This window comes from Hyperoodon ampullatus (assembly GCF_949752795.1).
Source record: "Hyperoodon ampullatus genome assembly, chromosome: 17".
NCBI classification, from domain to species: Eukaryota; Metazoa; Chordata; class Mammalia; order Artiodactyla; family Ziphiidae; genus Hyperoodon; species Hyperoodon ampullatus.
The window spans coordinates 29074115-29089985 of NC_136930.1; the positions used below are offsets into that span (position 1 = coordinate 29074115).

The following is a 15871-nucleotide window of genomic DNA, read 5'->3' on the forward strand; positions in this document are numbered from 1 at the left end:
ACACAATATTTGTTTTTCCTCTTTCTGGCTTACTTCACTCTGTATGACAGACTCTAGGTCTAACCACATCTCTACAAATGACCCAATTTTGTTCCTTTTTATGGCTGAGTAATATTCCATTGTATATAGGTACCACATCTTCTTTATCTGTTCATCTGTTGATGGACATTTAGGTTGTTTCCATGTCTTGGCTATTGTAAAAAGTGCTGCAATGAGTATTGGGGTACATGTGTCCTTTGAATTATGGTTTTCTCAGAGTATATGACTAGTAGTTGGATTGCTGGGTCATATGGTAGTTCTATTTTTAGTTTTTTAAGGAACCTCCATACTGTTTTCCATAGTGGCTGTATCAATTTACATTCTCACCAACAGTGCAAGAGGGCTCCCTTTTCTTCACACCCTCTCCAGCATTTACTGTTTGTAGATATTTTGATGATGGCCATTCTGACCAGTGTGAGGCGCTACCTCATTGTAGTTTTGATTTGCATTTCTCTAATAATCAGTGATGTTGAGCATCCTTTCTTGTGACCCTTGGCCATCTGTATGTCCTCCTTGGAGAGATGTCTATTTAGGTCTTCTGCCCATTTATTAATTGGGTTGTTTTATTGATATTGAACTCCATGAGCTGTTTGTATATTTTGTAGATTAATCCTTTGTCTGTTGCTTCACTGGCAAATATTTTCTCCCATTCTGAGTGTTGTCTTTTCATCTTGTTTATGGTTTCCTTTGCTGTGCAAAAGCTTTTAAGTTTAATTATGTCCCATTTGTTTATTTTTGTTTTTATTTTCATTACTAAATGTAATGAGTTATTGTGTGCAAAGTACTGAGGACAGAGTCTGATCCTCAAAAGATGAACAGAGTGTGCCTAGAGTACTATCCATTTGGCCTTGATTTGATCTCTCTTCAGTCAAACTGCCTGGCATAAAATATAGATTTCACACTTTACCAGCTTTGACTTTGGAAAAGTTACATAACATCTCTCTGGCTCAATTTCCTCTTTTCCAAAGAGGGGTTCATAATAGGATCTCGTCTTTAGGTTCATGAGAAGATTAAATGAGTAAAGCTCTTAGAATGGCTCTAGACACATGTGGAACCCTCAATAAATGTTTTTGGTAAAATGGATTATATTATATATCAAAATTACCATCACTGTGTGGTGTTGTCAAAGATATCATGGGAAACTGTAATGAGAGCTTGATTTTTATCCAATGAAGTTTATGCTCAATAGCAAGTTATGTTAATTATCAAGATAAATTGGAGAGTTGGGGGTCTGTCCAAAGACAGAGCTGTCTGCAGTCATGCAGCAAAGTAATGAATACTCTGGTACTGTATTTAAATACATTTTACTCTGAGTCTTGTGCTTAGTCTAATCAGTTCATAGTACTACATGAAGATTGTCAGCATAATATCAATCCAAGGGTTTACATTAAACACACTTTCTGGAGTTAAAGAGAGTGAACAAGAACTAAAGCAGAAGCATTCCTTAGCAAACACTTTTCATTGTTATGCAAGTTACATTATGCAGAAAATAACATATCTCATTTTTCACGCAGTTTAATAGAGTGCCAGTTATCATTTGGCAGGATCAAACTATAAATCTTTTACACAATTTGAGGAGGCTTATGGCATCCATTACTCCTTTCAATTATTTCAAAAGCTTCTAGTAATCTTTTTTCCTTTGTAGTTAACGAGCTGCCAAACTCTAAGTTTTACAGTAGAAACTGAGTGTATCATTTTACTTGTACTTCAATAGATGTTTATTTGCTTTAGATTATGAAAGGTTAGTGCTGAATTCCAAATAAGTATAGAATCAGGTTTTATCCATACTTGCCAAAATCCTTTCCAGTGCATGATCTTTCAAACTATATCTTATAAGCACAAGTGGCCTTTGTTGATTTAAATGAAGCAGAAGAATATTTTTTAGTTTAGTCCCAAAGCTGTACATTAAAAAAAAAAAAAGTCATATAAGTTCTATAAATATTCATGGAAAATATAAAAATGTACTGATTCAGAAATTATTCTTCTAGTCTCTACAGGAAGTGAAATTAAAGCAGTCTCAGTTGATGAAATGCAGCATGGTGCAGGGGGGGCAGGGCTCTTGGCTGTGGATCTTCTGTCCTTGTGGCTTTGTGAGGTAGGAGTAGGATGGTAGTTGAAGGACTTCTCACTTCTATGTCTGCCTTCTTCTTGGGTATGTGACAAATTTCTGTCATGCCTTTTGAGGTTGTGATGCCAGGTGACTATCTTTTTCATCTGCCATAGTGTGGAAGTTGTCCTCCTGGAAACAGTTTCTAATGACATCTGAAGAGTACCTCTGCAAGTAACCCAAGGCAGTTGGTCCATTTCTTCAAAGCATCATGGTTGTGCCAAGGCCACTGGTTCTTAGTTCTGTATTTTTGCTTCCCAAATTACTTATGCACTTACTTCTGGCTATTGGAGCCTCCTGTGATCAAGGCACTGCACTAGGATACCCTTATTCTAACTAATGACATAATAGTACTTTTAAATAAAAGTGAGTGCCTATATTTTTAATAGGTCAAAAAAAAAAAACCCATATATACGCCCAACACAGACAACAACAAGGGAACTCTTCTCTATGCTTTGGGCTCAAGAGAATAGTGTGCTAAGTGAAATAAGTCAGACAGAGAAAGACAAATACCATCTGATCTATCTTATACATGGAATAAAAAGATAACAAAACAAAATAAAAATCCAAGCTCATAGATAAAGACTACAGATTGGTGGTTGCTGGAGGCAAGGGTTGGGGGTGGGAGAAATTAGTGAAGGGGATCAAAAGTTAAAAAAAAAGAAAAATCAACACTGATTCACAAGTACATTCACAATTAAAAATTCATGGGCTAATAAATACATTATAAAAAAGGTTAACCTAACTACTGATAAAAAAGAGAAATTTAAAAAATGAGATACTAGAGTGTCTGGATCAAAATGGTGGAGTAGGAAGATCCTGAGCTCATGTCATCCCAAGGACACATGGAAACTACAACTACATATAGAACAACTGTCTCTGAGAACAACCTGAAGACTAGCAAGACAGATTTCCTACAATTAAGGACCTGCAGAGGTCCCCCGAAGATCAAGGGGTCTAGCCCCATGTTGAGCTCCCTACCAGGGGAGACTTGCACTGGAAGATGAGACCCCATACTTCTGCCTTTGAAAAATATGGGGCTTATATTTGGGGGAGCCTGAGGGTTGTGGGAAGCCAAGACTCTACTCTGGAAGGGCTTATACACAAACTTACTTACTCCAAGTCCCAGCACAGGGGCAACGGCTTGTAAAAACATCCAGGTCATATAAGAAGGAGATTCATTTGCTAATTTTAGGGAGTGTGCCAGAAGGGCAGGGATCTGGTGGGACTTTCTCCATGGACAAAAATGCTGGCAGCCTCCATTTTTTTGGAACAGTCCATCTGCCTAGCTGGCCTGGTGCTGGTGGGTACCATTTCTCTCACTCTTCATCAGCCTAACACCATGTGCTCGGTCCTGGTATTCCCCTGAGGACTCCCCCACCCAAACCATCCACCCTGGCCAGCCCCTCCTAAGTGACTCCCCCTCCCCCCCACCCAGCAGGCCACCCTGGTTACGACTAGTGCCTCTTCAACGTGGCTCTTGCTCCAGGGATCCAGCCTTGCTACACCTGGTGGGCAGCCTCTGCCAGCACTGGTCTCCCTCCAAAGTAGCTCCCACCCTGGCCAGCCCCCCACACCAGTGTTCCTGTGACAAATGTCATCAGGTCTTGCAGCCAGTCATTCAGGGGCCAGCCCTGCATTATCAGTACAGCTGCAGCAGTTACAGCCAGGCCTCGTAGACAGCTGGCTCGGGGCTAGTCCCTCCGACCAGCAAAATAGCAGTAGTTGAGGCTGGGCTTTGTAGCCAACCCCACCCAGCAGCATGCCTGAAGGAATCAGCTCAAACACAACATCCTCAGATCCGAGAAAGCTACCACCAACATCAGGCAAATACATGTGGAAATAAACCTCAGCTACCATATCAAAGACACAGTAGGCATCAGAGACGGCCTGCATGAAAGTCTCAGGATCAGTACAGGCATTTTCCATGTGGAAGCTGACACCAATGACGTCAATATTTAGCTCTTTTGCCCATTCCAAAAGAAGCCTGCTGGTTTTGACTCTGGTGCCAAATTTCACACTGAGGTGACAGACTGCTTTGGAATCATCAGTGGCAACACACAAAACCAACTTTGCCTTTGGATGTGCCCTGGCAACTTTCATCAACTCAACTTCAGTATCAAAAGTCATCATCTGGATTCCATTATCGGCAACATACTTAATCTGAGACACTTGTTTACAAGAATTCGCATGTCTCTGGAGGCACCATGAGACTCTGCACCAATTGTATTTCGGTCTGCAGACACAGTCAAATCCTGTTCTGATGGAAGCTAAGGTCTTCACTGTGGTTCTGCTATCATTGCATTTGACTGCATAAAAGGGGATGACCAGAGGAAGAGCTTTTAACCATCTCAGTTATATCTTTAGAATATCTCCCAGGTCTACAACATAGAAGGCAGCCTTATCATCAGAACAAGAAATTTCATTAATTTTTTTTTTTTTTTGGTCCAGAATGTCCTTGCAGTAAAGCCTTTATTCAGGAAATGGCAGTCAAACTGTTCATTACCAAAGTTGTTCATAGTTTCTTGATGTCTTTCTAAAACACAACAAAACAGAAAATTAAGACATGGATATTAAAGAAATTGTTGCCAGCTTTTTACCAAAAGCAGTTCTCCAGTAATTTCAAGTCCCACTGAAAATGCATGTGCCCTCAGTACAGCAGTGGAAGTGTTCTGATAAACACAGAATTTGCTCTCCACTTTAGAATGCATGGATACTACAGGCTGGTCCCATGGAGATGTCACTTTCCAGTATGCAGGACCACAGGCTGCCCCTCTGCTGTCCCCATTGTCCCCGTCAGGTACCCATCCAGACACTGGCCACTTTGCCCCCTCCCATAGAGGATTGCCAGCCCACGGTGGTGCTGGAGTGCTGGCAGAGGGGTCGTGGTGGTGGACGCTGAGGGGATTGACCTTAAAGGGACTTCTTTAAATAGAAAAGAAAAGGTCATAACTGGAAAAAAGAAACTTATGAAAGAAAAAATTCTCACGATAAAAGCAAACATACACTAAAGGTAGCAGATCAAACATCTATAAAAATAGCATGAAGGTTAAAAGACAAACACAGTAAAATCATTTATCCCTAAAATGGTTGAGTCACACAAAATAAAAAGATGTAAAATATGACATCAAAAGCATTAAATGATGGAGGGGCTGTAGAAATGTGTTGCTTTGAGAATGCACTCAAATTTGTCACTATCAACTTAAAATAGATTGCTATATACACAAGTTGTTATATATGACCTTCATAGTAACCACAAAACAAACAAAAAAATGTAACAGATATACAAAAAATAAAGAAAAAAGAAATGTAGACATAACACTAAAGAAAGTTATAGAATCACAAGGGAAGATAAAAAGAGAAGCAGAAAGGAACAGAGAAGAGCTACAAAAATAATCAGAATACAAGTAAAAAAATGTAAATAATTACATACCTATCAACATTTACTTTATTTTTAAAAATTTTTTATTATTTTTGCAGTGGTCTCCTCCTTTTATTTATTTATTTATTTTAACATCTTTGTTGGGATATAGTTGCTTTACAATTGTCTGTTAGTTTCTGCTTTATAACAAAGCATATCAGCTATACATATACTTTATACATTTACTTTAAATGTAAATGGACTAAATGCTCCAATCAAAAGAGAGGGTGGATGAATGGATAAAAAAATAAGGTAATTAACTTTTGTCGTTTTGAAGTATTTCTATATTTCAAGTTATTTTTATGCAAATAGTATTATAAAAAATTCATTTCCAAATGTTATTTATTAGAACAAACCCTTATGTGTTTTAATTTTATACAAAAATTTTATATTTTTCTGAAATATGGTATTAAAATATGTAAATATATTGTTTATCATAGGTATAAACAACAGAAGGAAGGAAAAAGTACAAAGAGCTTTCTATAATACACTTTTCTTCAACTCTAGCTTGTAATACTAACTTTATCATAAAACAATGCCCTTAGCACCATCGAACAAGTCACCAAATCCCGTCTGACTTTTCTTTGTAGTATTGTTTATTATATATGCACATTCACCTAATTTCTTTGCTATCATGTATGATGAAATTATTATAAATGAATTTACGTCCACACTTTTATTTCCTAAATAGAACTTTCTACAGTTAAAATTTCCAAGTAAAATGTTATGAACTTGTGAAACAAAATTAGTTTTTAGCCATTGGGAGATTACAAAAACAAATAAACCATGACTTTCTCTGAACTCTACATTCATGTATTGAGACATCTTTTTGGCATCTTCTACTTACCATACCCAAACTAGAACTCTCAGTTTCCTTTGTCCACCTGCCTCATTCCCAATTACTCTAAAGCTGTTTCTTTTCCATTTCCTTCTCTCTCCATAAATCAGACGAGGATTCATTGAAGTGACAAACGTAGGCATTATACATAATACTTTCTATCCCTTTTACACCTGAATATCAGTAAGTCTTTTCAGGGTTAACTCCAAAATATATCTTGGTTTTGTCTGCTTCATCCCCTTCACACTGACGTCAATCTCTGAGCAAGTCACCATAACTTCCCACTTGGGCACTGTGATAGCCTCCTTTGTAGGTTCTCAGTGTCCACTGCTTCTGCCTTCCAGTCTGGTACTTACATAGCTGCTGGAATACTCTTTTCAAAGCACAAACTGAAGTTCATTGGTTCTCCAGTTAAATCTTCTTACTGATTTACCATTGCTCTTCTAATAGCATCTAAACTCAAAAACAAACAAACAAACTAAACTCCTTAGCAAGTCCACAGGTACCTTGGGGGATCTGGCCCTGCCCATTCTTCCCAAAGTCTAGCCTTCTCATTGTTCTCTGGCTATCCAAATCTCTGGTCAGCTTCTCTTTTCTCCCTCAGGATTTCTGATCTTTGCACATGTGCTTATTTCTATTTGGACAGTTCTTTCCCAACTATTCTTGTCACAAAAATATATGGCTGGCTCTTCCTCATACTTCTGTTTACCATTAAATATTCTTCTCTGAGAGAAGCTTCCCATGAGCAACCAGTGTCAAGAGCTCTGCATCCTCACCACACACACAAAATACTTTTTCTTTTTCAACAGAGTATATAGTTATGCATTTTGTGTTTATTTTTTAATACTAAGGGAATTACAGCTCATGCTCAGTCTGTCATTTTGAACAAAGACCTCAAATTCATTTTTGAAGCTCAAATGCAGTTGCTGCTATGTAATCTTATAAACTATGTAAAATTTTTGGTCATAGAAATAATATATATTAATTGTGAAAAGTTCAACATTTACTTGGAAAACGTTTACCTTAAATCCCACAACTTTGATGTTATCACAATTAACATTTTTGTGACCATCATTTCAAGTATCTCTTCAATACCATATTCAAACACATTTACACTTATATAAATGACATCATAACATGCATGCTCTGTTTGTATGGACATTTATTATAAAATGTCATTTAGAAATTTGGCTTATTTCCACCTTTTCTTCCTCTTTTTCTCTTCAAATATAACTTTTTAAAATGTCACACATTGTTATATAGATGTGTGTATAATCAGAATGATTTATTATCATTAATTTTACAGTATTAGCATAATACTGATATACTTTGGATTGTTTTTCTCAGTTACCTACTATATCATGGAAATGTTGCCAGGTTTATGGTTATAGAGTTAATTCTTTGTAATGTATCTATAGTATTTCTAACAATAATCTCCAAGTTGAGAGACATATTCTCCAAACTATGCTGTGGTAATCATCCTTGTGATGTTGCTTAAGTTGTGAAGTTAAGATTTAGATTTGGAAGTGTGACATAAGAACTCATTAGCTTAATATGCTATGGTGTAATAGAACATGCACTTTTTGTTGTTGAGGTAGATTATTTCAATCTATAGTTACAGCTTTTCAGTCATCTTTTTTTCCGTGATACTTATAAATGTACCTAGAGACAAGGTTGAGATTAAGATGAGGTGCCAGATTGAAGGGTGTGTACCAAAAATCTCAGTAAACAAGATAAAATATCTTAAATGCAGTATTTTGAAAAATAAAAATTAATGTAAGAATCTATGATAAAATATCAAAATTTTAACTAGACAGACTTGTTTTCTTGGTTTGTGTTATGATGGTGCATTTTTGTTCAATGACAAGTACTGTTGTTTTCCATCTTCCCACAGTTTCTGAACCACTTGGTGGTCGGGTCCCTGCTAGGTGGATTTATGAAGGTTGACAATGGTGTGTGAACAGATTGTGGAATGCAGGGCTTTACACATACTCAATTTTTTTTATAGAGGTTTTTATTAATATTTTCCACTTGGCTCAAAATATGGGGACGTATTTTGGTAAGTATATATACAGGGGGCATATTTTTCTTTTTGCTTCATTTCCAATATAGCTGCACATGACAGTGCTAAATAAATATATTGTGATTTACTCATCCAGAAAATATGATTGTATATCTTTATTAATGTTCCCTTAGTCTTCAGTTATTTGAATACCTAGTCCAGTAATAACCTTAATTAAATCCTGCTTACACTGAAGGCAGTCTGTCAAGGATTATGTCAGTTTGTTAATTCAGATTAAAACTTACTTTTTCAAAATTCTTACTAGGAATATTTCCTGACTTTTCAGTTTTAATTTAATATTTGTAACACAAGATACAACAGATATTATTTATTTATTCACCTTATCATTGATGCCTTCATAGATTATGAAAAATAAAGATAACCATAAACAACAGTCATTTGGATAAAATTATTTTAAAACATGTTATTTCTCTATTCTTAAGCAGAGTGACAGGGCAGGGAAAAAATGATATCTAGAACTAGGCTTAAGTTGTGTCTGACACTATCAGTATTATCTTGAAATCGGGGGCTCACCACATTCTTTAAATAATGAAAATAATATCAATTTACAGCATTGTTGTTAACATTAAATGAGGCGATATAAGTAAAACTGCTTTGAAAATGTCAAAATGCTATTCAGATGTTAATTATTTTTATTATTAAATGTAATCTTTTTTTTTTTTTTTTCGATATGTGGGCCTGTCACTGTTGTTGCCTCTCCCATTTTGGAGCACAGGCTCCGGACGCACAGGCTCAGCAGCCATGGCTCACGGGCCCAGCCGCTCCACGGCATGTGGGATCTTCCCAGACGGGGGCACGAACCCATATCCCCTGCATCGGCAGGCAGACTCTCAACCACTGTGCCACCAGGGAAGCCCTATATGTAATTTTTTTTTTTCCTGTGGAGAGAGTAGGAAACAGTAAAGGGATATAAAGTGGAAGTATAATGTAAAGGGAATATTTAAGAAGTAATTGTCATGATTCTAATTGTAATAGTATGGCTAGTTCTGCTAAGAATAGACTCTTGCTATGACAATAGTTTTATTCCTAAGAAACCTCAGAACATTGAAAATCATTTTATAAAATCATTGTTCCAATGAAGAGAAAGATTGGGATTTAGCGTATTTTATCCTCAAAATAATGGTGATATTTTCCTATAGGAATGCCAATACTGGAGTTTTTGGTTTTTTGCTTTTTATAGTACAATTACACAATTCTAAATCCTATCACATCACTGAACAAATCTACATTGTTATCATTTTTATCACACATTTTTATAAAAACACAAAACACTTAAAGTTTTATTACTACCCATAAGTTCTGGCTTTCTATTTTATTCACATTGTAACTGGTAATTGTGAAATAAATACAATTCATATTCCTTAATTAATTGATCATGTTATAGTAAATGAAGTTATAAAACCTTATAGTGTAGTAGAATTACATGTATTATAAAAAATGATCAGAGTTTTCTAGTATACTAGAAAGAAGACAGCTCTGAGGATAATTTGAATAAATAAAAGATTTGGATTTAGATGGCATGAATTTGGGTAGTTATAGAAAGGTATATAGAGAGATATGTAATATAATGTGGTAATGATAGATATTAATGTAAAATTCACTTGCTTTAAGCAAACTGATAGACATGAAGCTTGAAAGCAATTTGGAGAATGCATCAGTAAGCAGAAGTAGCCTAAGAAAACTGTGAAATAATTCATTTATTCCACAAATATATATTGAGCATCTTAGCACTGTTCATAGTACAGAACCTAATACAAAACTTGCCTTTCTTTGCTTATATTCTAATAGGAGATGATCTCCAACAGCAAAAAAAAAAAAAAAAATACATGATGTATTTGAATGTAATTAGTATTATGAACAAAAATTAGGGAGTTATGGGTCTTAGTAGGAGTTGGGGTGGATAATTCAATCATATCTAGAAGTATTCAGAGAAAGTTTTACTAAGGAGCTGACATTTGAGGAGAAACATGAAGTGAGGTAGCATTACAATATAGATACCTTGAAAGAGAACATCTGAAGCAGAGGAAATAGGAAATGCAAAAACCCTAAGGTGGGAGTTTACTTGGCATGTTTGAAGGGTACCAAAGAGACCAATGGTAATGAAGAATTTGAGACTTTAGAAGGTGAGGTTAAAGAGATAGCTTGGCTTATTGTAAAAGACTTGGACTTTTACTTGGAGCCTAGTGGAATCCAAGGACAAAACTTGACATATTTTCAAAGGACTCTTCTGTCTGCAGTATGGAGCAGGGGTGAAATAGGGGGAACATTTACAAAAATATTATATTAATCCAGAAGAAAGATAAGGATTGGATCATATTCATAACAGTGAAGTATAAGAATTGGTCATATTCTCTAGACACTACCCTCAAAATATACCCAGAAGGCACTAGTGTTTCACCAAACCTAAGATGGAGATTCAGTTCAATGGCAGTAAATAACTAGAACCAAGGTCTTGAACATTTCTAGAAAAGTAATTAAATCCCTGAATAATTAGTTTCCATAAAGCAGAAGGATTAAAGACTTCAATAGAATAATTGAGTTTAAATAAGTAGGAAACATTGAAGAAATAATTTTATTACATTTGGTGTTAGTTGAAACCATAAGATGTTAATAAGAATGTATAGAATTTGCTTTGGAAACTGCATTTTAAAACATCAGATATTAGTATGAAGACTATTAAAATATTATGATTATAGTTTTCAAGAGAAAGAATTATTTTGAAGAGATTTAAAAATCGACTAAATTAAATTTTTGCTCTTTTAAAGAAGAGATTAAATGTAGTTCTACTCTGAATATGAAGAAAAAGAAAACATGCTTAAACAGCTCCAAAGTAAGCAATTTAGAGTTGACATGAATGATTTATTTTTTGTGATTAATTAGTAAGACAGCTAAGCAGGAAAATCTATAAAATAGTTGAGAGAGAGAAGAGGTGAAAACCTACATCTCAGAGTCACTGCCTGAAAATAGAAATCAAGGCAAACATGAGACTGCCAGGAAAGGCATGTAGAAATTTAAAAAACCCACAGATTATAATATTTTCTAAAAATATTAGGAAAGATAGGGTGAAGGAAAACAACTTATTTACTGTATTTTAAATACAAGTTGGTTGTTTCCAGAAATAATGATGAATTTATTCTACAGATACATTTTTAACATGTATTTTGGAAAACACATTGTACATTTTGGTTAACAACTATCACTGAATTACCACTTTGCCTCAGTTCTGAAAATATTTCTTAAAAATGACACCAAATATGTTATGTTATGTGATGTCTCAATTATGACTTCCTACCAATTACATGCATCCTTCTGTTTTCATTCTAGTTTAAGAAATAATTTGCTGAATAATGACCTTCAACTAACCCTTCTGTTTGCAACTCCACTTCTATTTTTTTCCTTCATTTTATTTGCTAGAGACATCTCTAGGGTAGGGTCTCTTTGAGTTCTACAAAGCATGCAGATCATCTCCTTTGATGCAGCTGCCTCTCCTATGACTGATCTAGGATTTGTATTTCTCCACTGTGCTTCATTTGTCTCTACACTTCCATACATTTTTCCCTCTCCCATAGAAAATTGATGGATCCTCTTATCTGCTAACTGATGACATCCCCCCCTTATCTCCTTGATGTTTTGTTATTGTTTTTATATTCCTATTTTAAAGAGTCATTCTGGGGGGAGAATGATTAACACAGCTATGTCCAGATTTTGCAGCATGCTGTTTAGTCTCCATGTGTTTGTGTTTTTCCCATTTTTCATCCTGTAATTGATTTCTAGTTTCATACTGTTATGGTCAGAAAAGATTCTTGATACAATTTCCATCCTCTCAAATTTGTTGAGGTTTGTTTTGTGACCTAGCATGTGATCTATCCTGGAGAATGTTCCATGTGTACTTGAAAAGAATGTGTTTTATGCTGTTTTTGGACATAATGTCCTGTAAGTGTTAATTACGTCCAATTGATGTAATGTGCCATTTAAGGCCTCTGTTTCCTTATTGGTTTTCTGTCTGGATGACCTGTCCATTAATGTAATTGGGATGTTAAAGTCCCCTACTATTATTGTATTATTGTCAATTTCTCCCTTTATGTCTGTTAATATTTGCTTTACATAATTAGGTGTTCCTATATTGGGTACATATATGTTTATGTATCTTATATCCTCTTCTTGTATTGGCCCCTTTATCATTATATAGTGCCCTTCTTTGTTTTTTCTTATTACTGACTTTGTTTTAAAGTCTACTTTGTCCGATATGAGTATTGCTACCCCAGCTTTCTTTTCATTTCCATTTGCATGAAATATCTTTTTTCACTTTTTCTCACTTTCAGTCTGTGTCTTTAGCTCTGAAGTGAGTCTCTTGGAAGTAGCATATAGGGAAATTTTAAAAAATTCAGTCAGCCACCTTATGTCTTTTGATTGGAGCGGTTAGTCCATTGACGTTTAAAGTGATTACTGATAGGTGATAAGTTTGATTTATTTCCATTTTATTTGTTTTCCAGTTGCTTTTGTAGTTCTTCCACATTCTTTTCTTCTTTTAGTCACTTCACTGTCATTTGATGATTTTTTTTAGTGTTATATTTGTGTTTCTTTCTCTTCAGTTTTGTGTATCTATTACAGGTTTTGATTTGTGATTACCATGGAGCTCATATATGTTGCTCTAGAATTATATCTACTTGTTTCAAGCTGATAGTCACTTCAGTTCAAATGCATTCTAAAAGCTCTACATTTCTTATGCACCTCTCTCATTTTGTGTTATCAATGTCATATTTTACATTTTCATGTCTATCAACTGTTTATTGTAGTTATAGTAGATTTTACAATTTTTTGTCTTTTAACCTTTATACTAGTTTATTTAAGTGATTGACCCACAGCTTTAACTATATATTTGCCTTTATCAGTAAATTTTTCCTTTCCTATAATTTCTTTCTCATTGTAGCCTTTTCTTTCATTCATTCATTCTTTCTTTTTCTTTCTTTCTTCTTTCTTTCTTTCTTTCTTTCTTTCTTTTTTTAAATTTATTTGGCTGCATCGGGTCTTAGTTACAGCACACAGGATCTTCTTTGCTGCATGACGGATCTTTCATTGCAGCATGTGGGCTCTTCCATGTGGCATCCAGGCTTCTCTAGTTGCAGTGCACGGGCTCCTCTCTAGTAGTGGTGCACAGGCTCAGTAGTTGTGGCACACTGGCTTAGTTGCCCCATAGCATGTGGGATCTTAGTTCCCCGACCAGGGTTCCAACCCATGCCCCATACATTGGAAGGTGGGTTCTTAACTTTCCAATGTAGGGGACCACCAGGGAATTACCAGCCTTTTCTTTTTTATAGAAGACACTTAAACACTTCTTGTAAGATTATTTAGTATTGATGACCTCTGACCTCTTTATGTTTTTGCTTGTCCTAATAAGTTCTGTATCTCTCCTTAAATTCTAAATGATAACCTAGCTGGATCCCAGGTTGTAGTTTTTTTCCTTTCAGAACTTTAAATAAATTATGTCACTCTCTTCTGGCTTGCAATATTTCTCCAGAAAAGTCAGCTGATAACCTTATGTGGGTTCCCTTGTACGTGACTTTGTTTGTATATTACTTCCATTAAATTCTCTCTTTATCTTTAACTTTTGTCATTTTAATTATGATATATCTTGGTGTGGGTCTCTTTGGGTTTATCTTGTTGGAAAGTTCTATATTTCCTGTACCTGGATATCTATTTCCTTCTTCAGGTTTGGGAAGTTTTCAGCTGTAATTTCATCAAATACTTTTTTGACCCTCTTCTCTCTCTTCGTCTGGAATTCCCTATAATGTGAATATTAGTACACTTAATGTTATCACAGAAGTCCCTCAAACTATTCTCATTTTTAACAATTTGTTTTTCTTTTTGCTGTTCTGATTGGGTAATTTCCCTTATTCTATCTTCCAGATCACTTACATGTTCTATGTCACCTAATTTGCTATTAACTCCATCTAGCATACTTTTCATTTCAGTTATTGTATTCTTCAGCTCTGACTAGTTCATTTTTATATTTTCCAATTCTCTGTTAAAATTCTCACTGTGTTTATCTATTCTTTTCCAAAGTTCAATTGACTTTCTTATTACTATTGCTTTGAACTGTTTGTCAGGTAAATTGCTTACCTCTGTAAATTGCTTCTTCAGGGTTTTTTTTTTAAGTATTTTTTTCTTGTTCTTTCAGTTGAAAGATATTCCTCTGTCTTCTCATTTTCTTTAACTTTCTATCTATGAAGTTAGGTGAATCAGTTAGCTATCCTGGTCTTGAAGGTGTGTTCTGTGTAGGAGAATCCCTATACAGTCTGTTTGTACCCAGTGGCTTTAGTGGGAGAGATAAATCTGAAGTGAGCATGGGCAGCATCTTCTCCTGGGGTGTGCTGGCAGCCACTGACTTAGTGGGAGGTAGGGATGGAGCTGAAGGTGTTAGAGCCAGAGCCAAGTTCAAGCAGGGGCTTACTGTATGCTCAATGGCCATCACTAACCTATTGGTGGTAGGGTCAGTGTACAAGGAACAGGAGCAAGAACCCTGAGGGAGTTCTGTTCCTCTAGAGTGTGATGACAGTCTCTGCCTTGGTTGAGGTAATGGTCAGGGCTTGAGGACTTGAGGTTGCAATTCTGTATCGTTTTCACTGCCCCCCCCACTCCCTCGTGTGCATGCATTTATTAGAGGTTAGACTGGGGCCAGAGGGGTTGGTGCAATGCTACTTATCTGGTTTTGCTCCCTTCTAAGTGTGTGCAGGGATGGGTGCTCCTGGGGTGGTAGTTTCCCCCACCCTAGTCAGAGGCAGGTCTAAGCTAGCTCATTTCCCTCCAAGTATGCACACTCTTATTGGCAAAGGCAGCATCTGCCTTTGTGGGTAGCAGCACCAGAACAAGAGAGACTGGAGCAGGAGCCTGGTGCAGGCTGGTGCAGGCTGGAGGCTGGCTGGTGTGGTCTGGGCAATCTGGTTAAAGCCCCAGGTAGTTTTCAAACTGCTGCTTCTTTGCTGTTACTGGGAGTAAGCAAGTTTGTGCCTGAACTCTTCAAGAGTGGAGTCTCAGTTTCTTACAGCCCTCCAGTAACCCCACTGGTATTTAAACCAGCTAAGAGGGGCTCATCTTCTCAGTGTCAGACCATAGGGCTGGGGTACTTAATATGTAGGTTGAAACCCTCACTCACCAGGGAGAATCCCCAAGCCTGTGATATCCCCCTCTTCTTACCTTCATTTGTATCTTGATTCCAGGGGTCACTGTTTCCCTTTGTCTGATGCTCAATATATATAAAGCCATTACTTTATATATATATTTTTTAGTTGTTTCAGGTAGGAGGGTAAATCTAGTCCTTGTTAGTACATAAGATGCCTACAAACATTTATTTACTTTTTTTTCCTGTAATATTTTGGATTTATT

At 36.1% G+C, this 15871-nt stretch overlaps 1 pseudogene across 1 annotated transcript; it reads right to left on the reverse strand.

Moving 5' to 3' along the window:
• Positions 1-3763: 3763 nt before the first annotated feature.
• Positions 3764-4665, reverse strand: LOC307065321 (ornithine decarboxylase-like; annotated as a pseudogene). The gene has a single exon. The product of its transcript is annotated as an ornithine decarboxylase-like (transcript).
• Between the last annotated feature and the right edge of the window lie 11206 nt (positions 4666-15871).